We start from the raw sequence: 15,046 nt of genomic DNA on the forward strand, positions 1-15,046 counted from the left end.
CTGTTGGTTGTCGTCCCTGAAAAACTTGTCTGGACGCCTCGGCCGTTGGGTACTGCGCTTACAGGAATATGACTTCACTGTCACGTATAAGTCCGGCAAACAACATCAAGATGCCGACGCTTTGTCGCGCTGCCCGCTGTCCCCAAACGCCCATGCTTCACCTTCGGTATGCACGTCACCATCTAGCCACACGTCTCAGCGCACGCCCAGTAGCCCGGGACAGTCAGTTGCCTCAGTTGACTTTCTCCCGTCTACTGACCTCGTCTCACTCCAACGTACTGACCCATACTGCCGTACGCTGATCGACCGACTTACTGGCTTGGCACGACCCCCCAACAGTCGCTTAAGACGACAACTTTCGCGTTTTGAGCTTCAAGGTGGAGCGTTATTTCGATCAATCTACCATCCTTCCGGTAACCGGTGGGTGCCAGTAATACCTCGCTCACTTCGACTCCAAGTATTGGAAGCATTTCGCGACGACGCGACGGCTGGCCACTTGGGCTTTCATAAGACCTACGACCGCATCAAAACGCGTTGTTTCTGGCCGGGCCTTTCCACCTCAGTCGACAAATACGTGGCTCCTGCGCATCATGCCAACACAGAAAACGCTCGACATCCCTTCCAGCCGGTCCTCTGCAGCCTCTACCATGCCCGTACACCCCCTTCGAAATTGTGGGCATAGACTTGTATAGACCCCTCCCACTCACGCCCGCTGGTCACCGCTGGATCGTTACCGCAGTGGATCATCTAACGCGCTACGCTGAGACAGCGGCTCTTCGCTCTGGTACTGCCTCCGAAGTCGCCGAGTTTTTCGTGCACGGAATCGTTTTGCGCCACGGCGCACCTCGCGTCCTCCTGAGTGACCGTGGCAAGACGTTCCTATCGCATGTCCTCCGTGAAGTCCTTCAGGCCTCGGACACCATCCATAAGACCACATCATCGTACCATCCGCAAACAAATGGTCTTACGGAGCGTTTTCATCGAACTTTGTCTGACATGATGTCAATGTATGTTCGACCCGATCACACCAACTGGAACACCATCCTACCTTTTGTGACGTTTGCGTATAATACTGCCGTCCAACGTACAACCAATTACAGTCCCTTCTTCCTGGTGTACGGTCGTGCGCCGTCTTTCGTCTTGGACACTACACTCCTTTCAGCACCTGCTGCTCCATCCGCGTCTCTTCCTGAGGAATTTGCCGCTCGCCTCTCCCGGTGCCGTGAACTTGCCCGCGCCAACACCGCTATACCATTCAGGACAAAAGGAAAATTCGCTATGATGCGACGCGTCGCGTTGCTTCGTTCCGCCCAGGCGACGAAGTTCTTTTGTGGAGACCTGTTCGCGCACCGGGGCTCTGTGAAAAATTTCTCCACAGATATCTCGGCCCCTACACCGTTTTGCAACGAACTTCGGCCGTTAACTAAAGCGTCACTCCTGTCAGCTCAGCTACTGACCGCCGCCGCCGCACTACGGAAATCGTTCACGTATCTCGCCTGAAACCCTACATTCGCCGTACCTACCCTTTCTAGTTTGCGGTCTTGCTGACCGCTTTCCTGAAGGGGGGAAGTTAGTGTGAGCGCATTTTGCGCATATCGTCGTCGTCATCTCCACAAACGACTCATCATCTTGTCTGAGCGCTATTTGTGCAAATCGTCGTCGTCATCTGTACATACGACTCATCATCATCTTTTGTCTCGTGCGGTGCTTCGTCTCTGACTCGGGCGACTGCTCGGAAATAAAGGCATCGCATTGGTCAACGTCTCACAATACAAACATACCCACTTACTGCAGTCGACAAAATAATTGTTCAATTTTAGTTAATTGGGCTGCTCACAGCGATAATTATCATCTCACTTTGTGCCCCCCTGGCCACATAACTTATTTGCACAGGTGATCTTCGCGTGCCTCCCAGTGCCTAATTTTAAGAAAACCATAAAGCTTAGTTTTGAACAACCTGCATGATCAGGCACAGCCGCCAAGCACATGGCTGTATTGGGTAACGTCCTTTTCCTATAAGCACGGAGAAACCGTACCTGGCTTCGCTACAGGTCTTCTTCCTCTTTCTGGGGTTTTACGTGCCAAAACCAGTTCTGATTATGAGACACGCCGTAGTGGAGGGCCCCGGATTAATTTGACCACCTGGGTTCTTTAACGCGCACTACAACGCAAGCACACGGGCGTTTTTGCATTTCGCCTACATAGAAATGCGGCCGCCGCGGCCAGGATGCGATCGCGCGATCTCGTGCTCAGCAGCGCAATGCCTGAACTGACTGAGCCACCACGGCGGGCTAGATGGCGCGAGGTAACACTCGTTTTCATGATGACAGTGGCGGCCGGGGAATAAAAACAGCGCGAACTTCTTGGCAATAAATACAAAAAAAGAAGAAAAAAAAAGTGATTTGCCCTCTCAAGCCTTGTATACCTAGAGTATTGTGCCAACGAGCAGTCAGACTAACCGAAAGGTGAAAAATATAGTTATTTTCTACAAAATTTTCTTTGTTTTTGATTGTGCCTTCTTTACTTTGCGTATCTCATTGTCAAAAAGAATTTTTTTTTTAGCTACCTACTGCCGCCCGATTCTTGGCCTATCCCCCTCAGTGGGTGCGAGCCATGGTGAAGGATCATCATCATCATCATCATCAAGCCTTGTAGGCTACAGGTGCTGCTCTAGCCGTATAAAACGCGGGTTTATCGTGAGCAGAAACGGTGAATTTCGGTAAATGATAAAGGCTACTATCATCATCATCATCATCATCATCATCATCATCGACAGAAGCTGACCCCCCCCTCAGAAAAAACCTGGATCCGCCCCTGCCTACACACAACCCAGCGACACCTCGAACAGCAAGGCATACTATGGTGAGGATAATACTCGACCACTACAATTTTTACATACTTGTTTCCTTAGGTAGCTGCAAGTGAAGTGGCATATATTTTCGTGGCAACTGTTTAATAGCTCAAACATAATAATTGTCACTCAGTGAACTGCACTTTGACACTAACATTTATGATCATGCTAACCATCTAATTAAATACTGAAACATTCATATTCATCCGCAGCGGTATGAGTTTCCTCAGGGTTTGCATTAAACACCAATTATCGGCCAATAATCCTTTTTCAATTTTCCTTTCCCTTCAAATGACACGATAACTAGAAGACCAACAGGTTTTTCACAATTTTCTATGCTCTTTATGTGTTCGATCGGTCACAATGAGCCGTGATATATGAGCTCAGTATGTTTTGCTCACTCAAACTAAAAGGCTTCTGTAAAACATCTCTCATTGAACTATGCTACATTGGCCTCTTCTGTGTTGTTTTGTACTTCTATCTTTCCTGCCTGGGCCCAGATGGGCCTGCAATATTTAGCAAATAAATAAACAAAATTAAGTGGCACTAGCAAGCTCGTGTGGATGGCAGTTTTATGCCCCCACAGTTTTTAAGTTCACAAAAGTGTAAACGGAAACCGTCGTGAGCAATGTAATGACCTTAACTTAAGCATTATATTCTTCATAACTTGCACAAGAGTGTATGGCACAACAATTAGTTTGTTCTGCGTACGTGCTTTGTGTCATGTTGGTCGCTCATGCACCTGTTACAGCGTGTGATATTTTGCAGCCACAGCCAGCAGAAGACGCACCTGAAAAGGCCTTTCTGAGGCATGAAGTATGGCGTTACACAATTACAAACTGCGACCAAGAAGAAGATGAAGACTCTACGGCAATCCCATCAACAGCTTTTTCAAAAGGTTGCTCATCTCGAAAATGTCATAGAAGATTTATCTGACAATCGCATTCTAGGAAATGAGGATGTCGCCATATTGCAGAGTCTTGGTGGGGCAAAAAAAGACTTGCTCATGCGTCAACTGCCACATAAGTCTGGTGCCAGCAATGTCACCCGCTTACTCGCCAGAGCTCAGGCCATTTGCACTGACTTTGCATTTTTATTCCCCTAGAGCATACAGATATGTACGAGCTGTTTTCAACACATGCCTCCCGCATCCAAAGACACTGTGTAAATGATATCAATCCATTGATAGGGCTGCTGACTTTTCAAAAGAGGCAATGACTGCATTGGCTATCAAGGTAAAGCACGGCTCTCCACATTATGCAATCTGGTTGTGGATGAGATGACCATTCAAAGAAGTAGTGTGGGATGGGAAAAGCTTCCATGGATATGTTGACATGGGCATTGATGTCAATGATGACAGCTTTCCAGTTGCCTAAGATGCATTTGTTTTAATGCTTGTTGCAATCAATGGCAGATGGAAGCTGCCGATTGGCTACTTTCTAGTGCATGGCCTTGGTGGTGAGCAAAGGTGCAATTTGGTGCTGCAAGCTGCTAGCTTCACTCACGAAAAAGGTGCACACATTGTGAGTTTGACCTGCGATGGCGCTGCAGCGAATTTGTCATTGCTGCACAGCCTTGGCTGCAAGATGGACCTGACTGAGCTGGATGCTTCTTTTCCACATCCAGTGACAAGAAAAGCTTTTCTTTGCCATGTTGGATCCCTGTCACATGTTGAAGCTACTGCAGCACACCCTGTTTGATAAAAAGGCTATTGTGATACGAACAAACAGTTCATATTGTTGAAACACATTGATGAGCTGCATGAAATACAGTACACAGAGGGCCTACATTTGGCAAGCAAACTTAGACAAGCACATATTACCTGGAAAAGCCAGCCCATGAAAGTCTCATTGTTGGCTCAAACGTTTAGTCAATCGGTAGCAGATGCTCTTGGTGACTGCAGGGCTCAAAAAAATTCAAAATTTTCAAATTCCTTGCCAACAGAAGAGTTTATCAGACATGTCAACAATGCATTTGACATTTTAAATTCAAGACATCCAAGGCAAGAAGAATAGAAAGGACCGCTGAGTCCTGAAAATGTGGCTCCTGTCACTGCGTATGTCAAAGAACTTATGGCCTACGTTTGCTCGCTTAGGGAATCTGCAGCTGGTAAACTAATGACAGGGACCAACCAAAAGACAGGCTTCATTTGCTTTGTGGTGTGCTTAGACAACCGTCCATACAACCACTTGGTTACAGAAAATGGCCTATTGGCATATCTTCCGACTTCCAAGCTCAGTCAGGACCACCTTGAGTTACTTTTATGCTGCAATAAAATCATTTGGGGGCTCCAATGACAACCCAACAGCAAAGCAGTTTGCAGCAGCATTGAAGCGTCTGATAGTTCGTAATGAGGTCAAGGACATTGATGGCGGAAATTGCTTTCTATTGGAACACATCGAAATTCTCTTTGTACGCTCCTCTGAAAAAGCCATACTCCATCGATGTAATTAACCTCACTGCCCCTCAGAGAAGCCCTGCAGCCAGTGAACCACTCACAGAAGCAATTTTACAGGATCATGGTTACCCTGCTGACCCAGGCAGGGTGTCTGAGCTTGGGTGCATGCGGCGCGCAGTAGTGGAAGAATTGCTACACAAGTTTTCTCGTGGGTGAATTATGTTCATGATGGCCCACACAATTAATTCCTTTATCCATCAACTTCAGCTGTCCCACCAGGTTTTATGTTAAGGCATTTATTTGCTTTTTGAGTTTCTTTGTAAAGTGCATATATTGTTCAAGAGCGTTGTATGCAGATGTCAAACTTATAGAGGGAAAATGTGATACCTTATTTTAAATTCTGCAAGTACATGTTTGTTGTCTTGCTGAATGTTGTAGCTTGAATCGCCTGCATGCAAATTATGCTTAAACAATTGTTCTGTTCAGCCCAAGCTAAACAGTGTGGACAATGACGGTAGGTTAGCTGGCCTACCTTTCACTAGATCAAACTGTGTGATGACATGGACATGCTGTGAATGCTCTCAATGGATTATGTGTGAGCTAGGTATACGCTTGAGGATGACAATATTTTTTTAATGTTTATCCTGTATGTCTTTTACCTGACTTTTGTGAAAATTTGCCACTGCCACCTGGAATACCGTTGGTGTTACTATTTTTTGAATAATTTAATGTGCTGACTCTGTTCACTTGCTTTACAATAGCCTTTTATGATGCCATATTCACTGTAACCACAAACATTTGGTGTATACCACTCAATGAGTGTTTTAAATACCGTGAAATATTCATTCATTTGACGTTCACAACGTAATAGAGCCATCGCGTCCAAATTGCGGTGTGTTGGCTCAGCTTCGACGGTGCTAACTTTTTTGTAGGTATGTGATACAACATAAGCTTTGTTGTACATTTTACTTGCAGCAAAATGCATTGTATTTTAATGTTGACATACTTACTTTGTGGGTCTGACCTCACATCAATTATTTCAACTTTGACTTTGTGAACTACCACTCTTTTTTTAATTTCTGCATATGTATTGCTTACTTTTCTGACAAGCACAATCACTGAAGCGTTTCGATATTTGTGAGGACAGCGCAGATATAAATATTATACAATTATAGCCCTGTATTGCATACAAGGCATTGTATACTTACAATGCCTTGTTTTGCTTACAATGCCTTGTATATAGGCGTTGCATACAAGGCATTGTAAGCAAAACTGCAGCTACATTCAGGGACAGCTGATTCCATTGACCAGTTTTATTAAAGGTATCAATACTACGTGTGATATAGTTTACTTTGTATAACATTATTATACAAATGCCCTGTGTCATAATACTGATACCGAAGAGCAGTGGCACAATAAGTTTTTACTTGCTGTTTATAATTTTCCTTTGTGTATTATCTTTGCAATGTACTTCATTTAAATTATAAATGTGGCTTCCTTCTGTATTTGTGTGAAATCTTCTGGCTTCTATAGGTGCAATAAACACTGAATAAAGAATGAAACAATTACTGTTGTCATAAAAATGTGCTTTCCATAGTACAAGTACACCAGCAACACAATGAATCGACAAGTGCAAATGAATGCTGCCATTTTTCCCTTGCCGCTATGTATTCAGTTTTCATGCCGTTTCGCACTAGCAGAGGAAGAAGGGTCCCCCTGGCAGTGTTTGATTCTAGGACATTATTATGCTGTGGGGCTATACTCGCATTCGGAAACAGCTGAATAAACTCTAGATAATGCACAAATCCCGTCCATTTGCTTTATTATATAACGAAAATTGATCCCCGAGACGCGTCTCAACAGCGTCGTCGCACCACAGAATCTTGCAAATTAGTAGACGTACATCTGAATAAACGGCGATTACTTCGGCGTTTAGAATGCAGGCTAATGCTATTTATTTCTCTCAAAATGAAACACGCCCACCAGAGCCTTTTATTAAGCGAAAATGCGACAAAAAAGTGTCCTTCAAAACATCTCGTTTCTTTCTAGGTGCAGGACAGCGTGACAAAAATCATTTCTCTCAAAATAAAACACACACACCAGCCTTTTATTAAGCGAAAATGCGAAAAAAAAGTGTCCCTCAAGACATCTCGTTTCTTTCTAGGTGCAAGACAGCGGGACGAAAAATTAGCGAGATAATACGCACCACAGCTTAAGGTGCACAACGGCTGATTTGACGAAACTTGAGTACGTAGGAAAAATAGACCACACTCGGGCGTCTGGACGGGTTTCGAGCCGCGAGCGCTGGCAACTCCACTAACCGCGGCGGTAAGCGCAAGTGACGCTTTGAAAATCTTCTGTCTTCATAAGTCAGACGCCCCAGTCTTGCTCCACGTTTCAAGGCATCGCATTTGAAGCGAACAACGACGCGCGCAGTAGCAGAAAACCAGCACCCGCATACGGGCCTCCAAGCCAGTGACGACAGGCGCCACTAAAAGTTACCACGTACCAAACAATCACGAATGTTCCGGCAACCTTGTGGGCCTTTTCCGCCCCATAAGGCACCGCGCACGGGGCCCCTGAGAGAGGGAGGGGTGGCTTCAGAGGAGGTTAACTTGCCGAGGCTAGCGGAATCACGTGACGCTCCCTCCTAGTATTTTTTACCTCCATGGCATCGAGGCACCCTAGCCGTGGCCGCACTGTGACGCCACACCACGGGCTTCGATTCTCCGACGACTCAGCTCGTCACGGTTGCCGCGGGCGACCGCTCTTACAGGCGCGCGTCCTCCGTTGCCTGGCAACCGCCACAGCTGGCGCGCTCGCCGCGCCCTCTGTGTGACGTCACACCACGGGCTTCGGTTATAGTGAACTAGAATATAATCTAGTAGCGTGACCGGCAGGGCTCCGGCGTCCTATTTTTCCACTGACGCCGCGATACGGCGCCACTGCTACCTTGCCTAGCAGTTACGGCCACGTTGTAGGGTTCGTTCAGTAGTGTCAGCTGCGGTTCTAACGCGCGTTTGCATTCTGGTTAATGCAAACATAAAATTAGTCAGGTTAGTCACTGCGTAGCTTAGCTGATTGTATATACCATGGCGACTAGTATGTATATATATATATATATATATATATATTATTACGATAGCATCGAAAGATGTTGAAGAGACGAGCCGCCGCGCGACAGACGATGAAGTGTGTCTGTGCTCTTGGTGCGAGCGATTGTGGGCCTGGCTGTCTGTCTTCAGTGTAAATAGCCTGTAAATAGCCTCTTTCGTCTGTGTCCTTCCATAAGCCGCGTTTACATGAATGCGACAAGTGGCGCATCGTATCGCCTTTCTAGCGCATCGCATTCATGTAAACGGCGCCAATGCGATAAGAAAGCAAATCGCATTAATGCGCTAGACGGAGGTGGTTTGAGACGGCAAACGGGAGCGCATCGCATCGAGGATTATGGGATAGCATTCGCTGCGGGACTGCCGCGCCGCTGCAACTGCGGGCCTCTGCTGCCTCGACCTCCTCACACTTGCTAACATGGCGGCGGTGAATGCGAACGAGACCGCGGCTCGTGTGGTTTTTTGACGTGAGCAAACGCGAACGTTTCTCGCTATCATTAGCGAGATGAATATTGGGGAGCTATTGGACCTTAGAAGGCAACGGAATCAAGTATACTTTCAGAAAATTCAGGCTGAAATGGCCATTTTGGGTTTTCACTGGACGTGGCAGCAGCTCCGAACACACTGGAATAACTTGAAGGGGCGATATAACAAGGTAAGGTGTCGTGTTATTTGTTTTCTGCGTCCGATAATGTTTTCTAGCTTGCGAGTTTCAAGAATGCTTTCACATGGCAGGAAAGAGTGGAGCAAAACCGCAGTGGCGCGGCACCGTCGAGCTGGCTCTGGTACGCCGAGATGAGTGCGATTCTGTCTCACCGCCCGATGACAGAAGCTCAGGCGTACGGCATTGACAGCCATGTGGACACCGAAGGTGACGACAGTCGGACAGGTAGGAAGATCGAACGCTCTATTGTTGCAAAGAAAAAGTGCTTCGAGAAACACTTAGGTCACACAAGATGCCGATGCTCATCAGCTGGAAAGACGAGAGATGGCTCTGTGAACTAATTAAAATTAAATAATGGGTTTTAACGTGCCAAAAGTACGATTTGATTATGAGGCACGCCGTAGTGGGGAACTCGGGAAAATTTCGACCACCTGGGGCGGCTCTGTGAACTCCATTGTGTTTGAACTTGAGCTCTTTTGTCGCCGTAGGCGCTGGCAGAAAAATATTTTTTTCAGACACTTAGAATGTGTTTTTAGCTAAACTGTATTCATACAGTGTATAGTAATTGCAGATGCCGAAACAAATCGTTTCCAAAAATTTATTTTTGAAATTTGCAGTCTTTATTAATCAACTGTAGTTAATGCAACACCAGTGACTTATTCAAGATATGTCAAAAGGCAGTATGCTTGTTAGATTTATTTTGGCACGTTTGGTTAAGGTTTTTGGCAGGCTACTGGCTCATGAAATGTGATAAACAGCACAGTGAAGCAGGAAAGGGCTTGTGTGTGTGTCACTCTGTCATACCTGCTTTGATTTAGAACTGAGGTTCGAAGTGCGAAGAAAAAAATACGACAAACAAGCGCTGACTGCCAACTGGAAGTTTATAAACTTGCAGTTGGCAGTCAGCGCTTGTTTGTGGTATTTGTTTCTCCGTGTCCTTGTTTTATTCGCGCTGTTCAAAGCTCATTTCTAAATCATGGACCAACTAGCCCTCATCAAGACCTTACTGATACATCTGCTTTGAAAGTCATTGATATTGTTTTCGAATGAACCATGTCAGCACTGTCATGACAACTCTTACTGTTTTCTTTGTTGACAGATTTAAGCGAGGACGAGGAGCTACAGGCGAATGAAAGTACCCCGGGATCCTGTATGTCACAGTTTGCTTTCTGATTTTCCTCACTTTGTGTACTATCAGCAACATTTTGCGCATATTTTTCTTCCTTGCTTCCAGACATATTGCGAATATTTGAAGGGCTCGAAATTGTTTTAACTTATCTGCAATAATTGCCCTGATATGCATATAAAGGCAATTAAAGAGTGAAGTTTTAGCAGAGGTTTGTGTTGTCAAAATTAAGAACATTCTCACGAGTAAGAGAACTTACACTTTATAGGTAATTTTAATTTGGAAAATTATATCCTTTCTCCCGCTTACTACTATGCAAATACGCAAGGCGTGCTTATTAGTGTGCCCTGCTTGTCTGGTGATGCTCAGCTCATTACTTCTTTTTTATTTTTCACTGTATGCAGCAAGCGGAAGCAACACTCCTGTGCCACGGGCAAAGAGGCCACGACGGACGAGGAATTCGGAGCTCGCTGAGATCTTAGCAGAACACCCGCCGTGGTTGCTCAGTGGCTATGGTGTTGGGCTGCTGAGCACGAGGTCGCGGGATCGAATCCCGGCCACGGCGGCCGCATTTCGATGGGGGCGAAATGCGAAAACACCCGTGTACTTAGATTTAGGTGCACATTAAAGAACCCCAGGTGGTCCAAATTTCCGGAGTCCCCCACTACGGCGTGCCTCATAATCAGAACTGGTTTTGGCACGTAAAACCCCATATTTAATTAATCTTAGCAGAACAGCAAAACAGAACTGCAGAGACGCTACAGAAACATACAGAGCTGATATTTGAACAGCAGAGGCAGCTTTTAGAAGATGAGCAAAAAAAGCTCGGCGATATAATGAGCACTATAAGCACATCGTTTTTGCAGGGCAGACAAGCAATGATGGCGCAGCTGCTGAGCCAACCACTGCAAGCTTACCCTCAGCCTCTGCAGATATACAGCCAGGCTCTACAGCAAGACAGCCAGCAGAGAAGGCTGTTTCAGTTTACGTGGCCAATATTCACCAAGCAGCACCAAGGAATGACACTGCACCAAGCAGCACCAAGGAATGACAAGATTTAATTGGGCAAAATAAAGTCATCTTATTTCACTGAATATGACAAGCCGTGTTCATGTGGTGATTCTTGATAGTGTGTTTACACAGTAGTGCATGCACAAGTCTTGCATGTCAGACTTTGTCTGCCACTTACGTACACTAGCAAGAAAATATGACTTGTTCCCTTGCACATGCATGCAATTAACTACATTGGATAAAAGTGTGCTGATTGCAGGTGGAAAACGTTTTCTCACTCAGCCGTGATGACAATATGTCAAGTTCACCAGGAAGCTGAGCGCAGTGGAAACGCCTGCGCCAAATTATCCCTCCACCAATCATCAGAGCCTGTCTTTGCCCATAGTCTTCGTGGGATGCGTTCCGTTGACAAAAAAACCTGAAAATTAGAAAAATGGTCCGTGTAATTTGGTGATAACGCTGGCGTGAATGCAATATTGAAATTAAAATATGTGACGACTCGAAAGCACGGTAATATTACACGTTTGGCAACAAAAAACCACATGTAAATTCCCGGTAAAAAAATATATGTTCTTAAATTTTGCGTGCCAAAATCACGATCTGATTATGAGGCGCGTAGTAGTGTGGGGCCCCAGAATAATTTGGTCACTTGGGGTTCTTTAATGTGCACCTACATCTAAATATACGAGCGTTTTTACATTTTGCCCCAATCTAAACGCGGCCGCCGCGGCCAGTATCGAATCCTCGAGCCTTGGAGCACAATGCAATAGCCACTGAGCTATATACAGCAGCCTGTAAGCACAAGCTAAGGCTCAACCAAAGCGCTAGTAGATGAGCTCAGTAGTTATCGCGACGCATAAACTAATACTCGAACTAAAAGCGCGCATTATTTAAGCGGCTCTAGTTGTACTTACCGTGCATGACTGTCCATTCGTTTATCGTCCCACTCGAAACGGCGCCGGTTGCTTGCAAGACCGCATGGGCGCAAATAGTCTGTATACGGCGCCGACGCTCTTGATAGCGCAAAAACGCTACAGCAATAAGAAGTACATGCATGTTCGTCCATGTTGTCAGAAGCAGCATGACACACAAACGGGCTGTCGCGTTTAGAAGCATTACTGTCGTTTGCACACGTGCACGCACGGCCATAACCTCCTATGTGGCACGGCATACGCACGGACGGAGGATATCGACACCGGAAACACGAAGTTCCGGAAGCGCTAGCACGTTACTTCTAAAATGCGACACCGCATGTCACCACCATCGCGGTCGCCTAGATGCGCATGCATGTAAACGCTCGCGCATCGTCTTCAGTCGAGGCGCAATGTCGATGCGATGCGCTACTGTCGCATTCATGTAAACGGGGCTATACATAACATTCTGGTGGAGGTTAGCGATCCCCGTCCTCACCACGGAACTCCAAAGTGGTCGGTACATCGAGCTTGTCACCATGGCCCCCGGTGACGAGACCGCCTCTGCAACGGCTTCGGCTCGCCCGACTACGCCTATCGTCACGGTTGCCCAACATCGCGACCCTGGTGTGTTCTCTGGCCTGGAGGGACAGGATGTTGACGACTGGATCAAGCTCTAGGAACACGCCAGTGCTAATCACAGGTGGGACCCAACGATTATGCTCGCCAATGTCATCTTTTATCTCGGCGGCACCCCACGCGTGTGGCACCAAACGCATGACGACGAGTTCTCCAGTTGGGACGCTTTCAGATGTTGTGGTGTGCTTTATGGTCTCACTAATGGTCTCACTGAGCGATTTAATCGCACTCTGGGGGATATGCTTACGATGTACACGGCGTCAGACCAGACCAATTGGGACGCCGTCCTTCCATTCGTCACATATGCGTACAACACTGCTACGCACGCGACTACAGGATTCTCGCCGTTCTTTCTCTTGTACGGACGTGAACCATCATGCACGCTGGACACTATGCTTCCCTACACACCTGACTCATCTGAGTACACTGCAATTTCTGATGTCGCCAAGTACGCCGAAGATTGTCGCCAATTGGCCCGTTCATTGACAACCGAGGACCAAGGTCACCAGAAGCTCAGGCACGACACCGACCGATCTCTCACTACTTTTGCGACCGGTTCCCTAGTTTGGCTTTGGATTCCTCCGACTACGCTTGGCCTTTCATCTAAATTATTGGCCCGATATCATGGGCCCTACCGCATCCTCGCTCAGACATCTCCAGTCAATTATGACGTTGAGCCTTAATAAATCAAAATACATGCTTAACCCACATTACATATCCCATCGCCGTGAACACACATTAAAAGTAAGGCCAATAAAGTCAAGAACGAACTTGTTAAAATATTCTTTTTTCCCCAAAACCATCAATGAATGGAACGCTCTGCCTGAGGACACCGTTTCTAAAACATCAAATTCAGACTTTTACAGTGAACTGCTTGCCATGTGATCAGTTTGTGTGTTTTGATGGTATTTTTTTTTTCTTGCGTTTGCTGGCCTACTATATATATTTATGAGAGTGTGTAAGTGCGTATGTGTGTTTATATATGTATATGTGCACATGTATGTGTATATATGTATATATAGTCCTTTTCTTTCTTTTTTCTTTCTTTTGATTTGGAGATAGTTATGCTGCCTGTACTGTATTATTCGTCACCGTGTTCTTTTTGTTATGTAACCTTAATTACTACTGTTTTGCATTTGTATTGTTTCCCCCCCCCCTCCCACTGTAATGCTCTCTGAGCGAATGTGGGAATGAATAATAAATAAATAAATAACACCGTCCCAAGATATACGTCGTCGCGGTCGAGAAATCGTTCACGTGAGTCGCCTCAAGCCCTATTATGACCCCTCTATACTGTCAACGCCTTAAGTCTACCCCCCCGGCGGCAAAAGCGCCGTCACGGTGCTGTTAAATATCCAAGGTGCTTGGAGAGGTGTAGGGTTTGAGCCGGGCGACGTGGACAATATCACTGGTTGTCACAGCGGAGGACGTAGTGGGCGTGGCTAGAACGATTTCGTAAGTGACATCGGTCACTTGGCGGAGCACGCGATATGGGCCTGTGTAACAGGAGAGCAGTTTTTCACAAAGGCCAACTTTACGTGATGGTGACCAAAGCAACACGAGGGTGCCGGGCGCAAAATGCACATCACGGTTACGGAGGTCGTAGCGTTGTTTTTGTTTATCTTGAGACACGTGCAGACGAGCACGCGCAAGTTGGCGAGCATGGTCAGCACGGGCGATTGCATCACGGGCATATTCGCTAGTTGAAGCTGTGGGGAACGGAAGCACAGTGTCTAGCACTGTGCACCACAGTGCTAGACACTGTGCGACCGCGAGCGTCTGGCCTAAAGGGCGATCGTCGAAGTCGAAAATATCTCTGTAGGCCGATAATACTTTGGAAAGGTCTTCAGCCTGAGTAGAGGACAGGTCCGCCGCAACCATTTTCTTTATGTTGGGATCGGCGCCCGAGGCTGGCGCGAGGGGCACGCCAAGCTCGGAAGAACCATCGGTTGACAAAGCTGCCACTTGATAGTCGCCGAGGCAGTCAACGTTGGCAAGGCAAATACCTTGCGGGAGAATTTGTTTTGCCAATCCAAAGTTGAAGATAGGCATGCGAGTGCAGTTATTAGTAATAGTAAGAATACTGTGAGGCACGGTGACGTCATACTGTAGTGGAATGTCGGGCAGAGGAGTGACGAGGTACTCGCCATCAGGAACAGGTGGGGAAGACAACAGTACAATTTAGGCTATTTACTTTGGTGGTAGGCGAATAAAGCCTTTGGGGCGTAAGCGGCACTGGGGTTCATCAGGAGGTTCTGCGAGAATCGGCAACTCAAGGCGAAGGGTGCTGGCAGAGCAGTCAATAAGAGCAGAATGTGCAGAAAGAAAATCGA

At 46.5% G+C, this 15,046-nt stretch overlaps 1 long non-coding RNA gene across 1 annotated transcript; it reads left to right on the forward strand.

Moving 5' to 3' along the window:
- Positions 1 to 8,879: 8,879 nt before the first annotated feature.
- On the forward strand, positions 8,880 to 10,641 carry LOC125944614 (uncharacterized). The gene is made up of 3 exons (XR_007466309.1): positions 8,880 to 9,251; positions 10,126 to 10,176; positions 10,557 to 10,641. It is a non-coding gene; the product is annotated as an uncharacterized LOC125944614 (long non-coding RNA).
- Positions 10,642 to 15,046: the final 4,405 nt, after the last annotated feature.

The sequence above is a fragment of the Dermacentor silvarum genome, chromosome 4 (genome assembly GCF_013339745.2).
Source record: "Dermacentor silvarum isolate Dsil-2018 chromosome 4, BIME_Dsil_1.4, whole genome shotgun sequence".
NCBI classification, from domain to species: Eukaryota; Metazoa; Arthropoda; class Arachnida; order Ixodida; family Ixodidae; genus Dermacentor; species Dermacentor silvarum.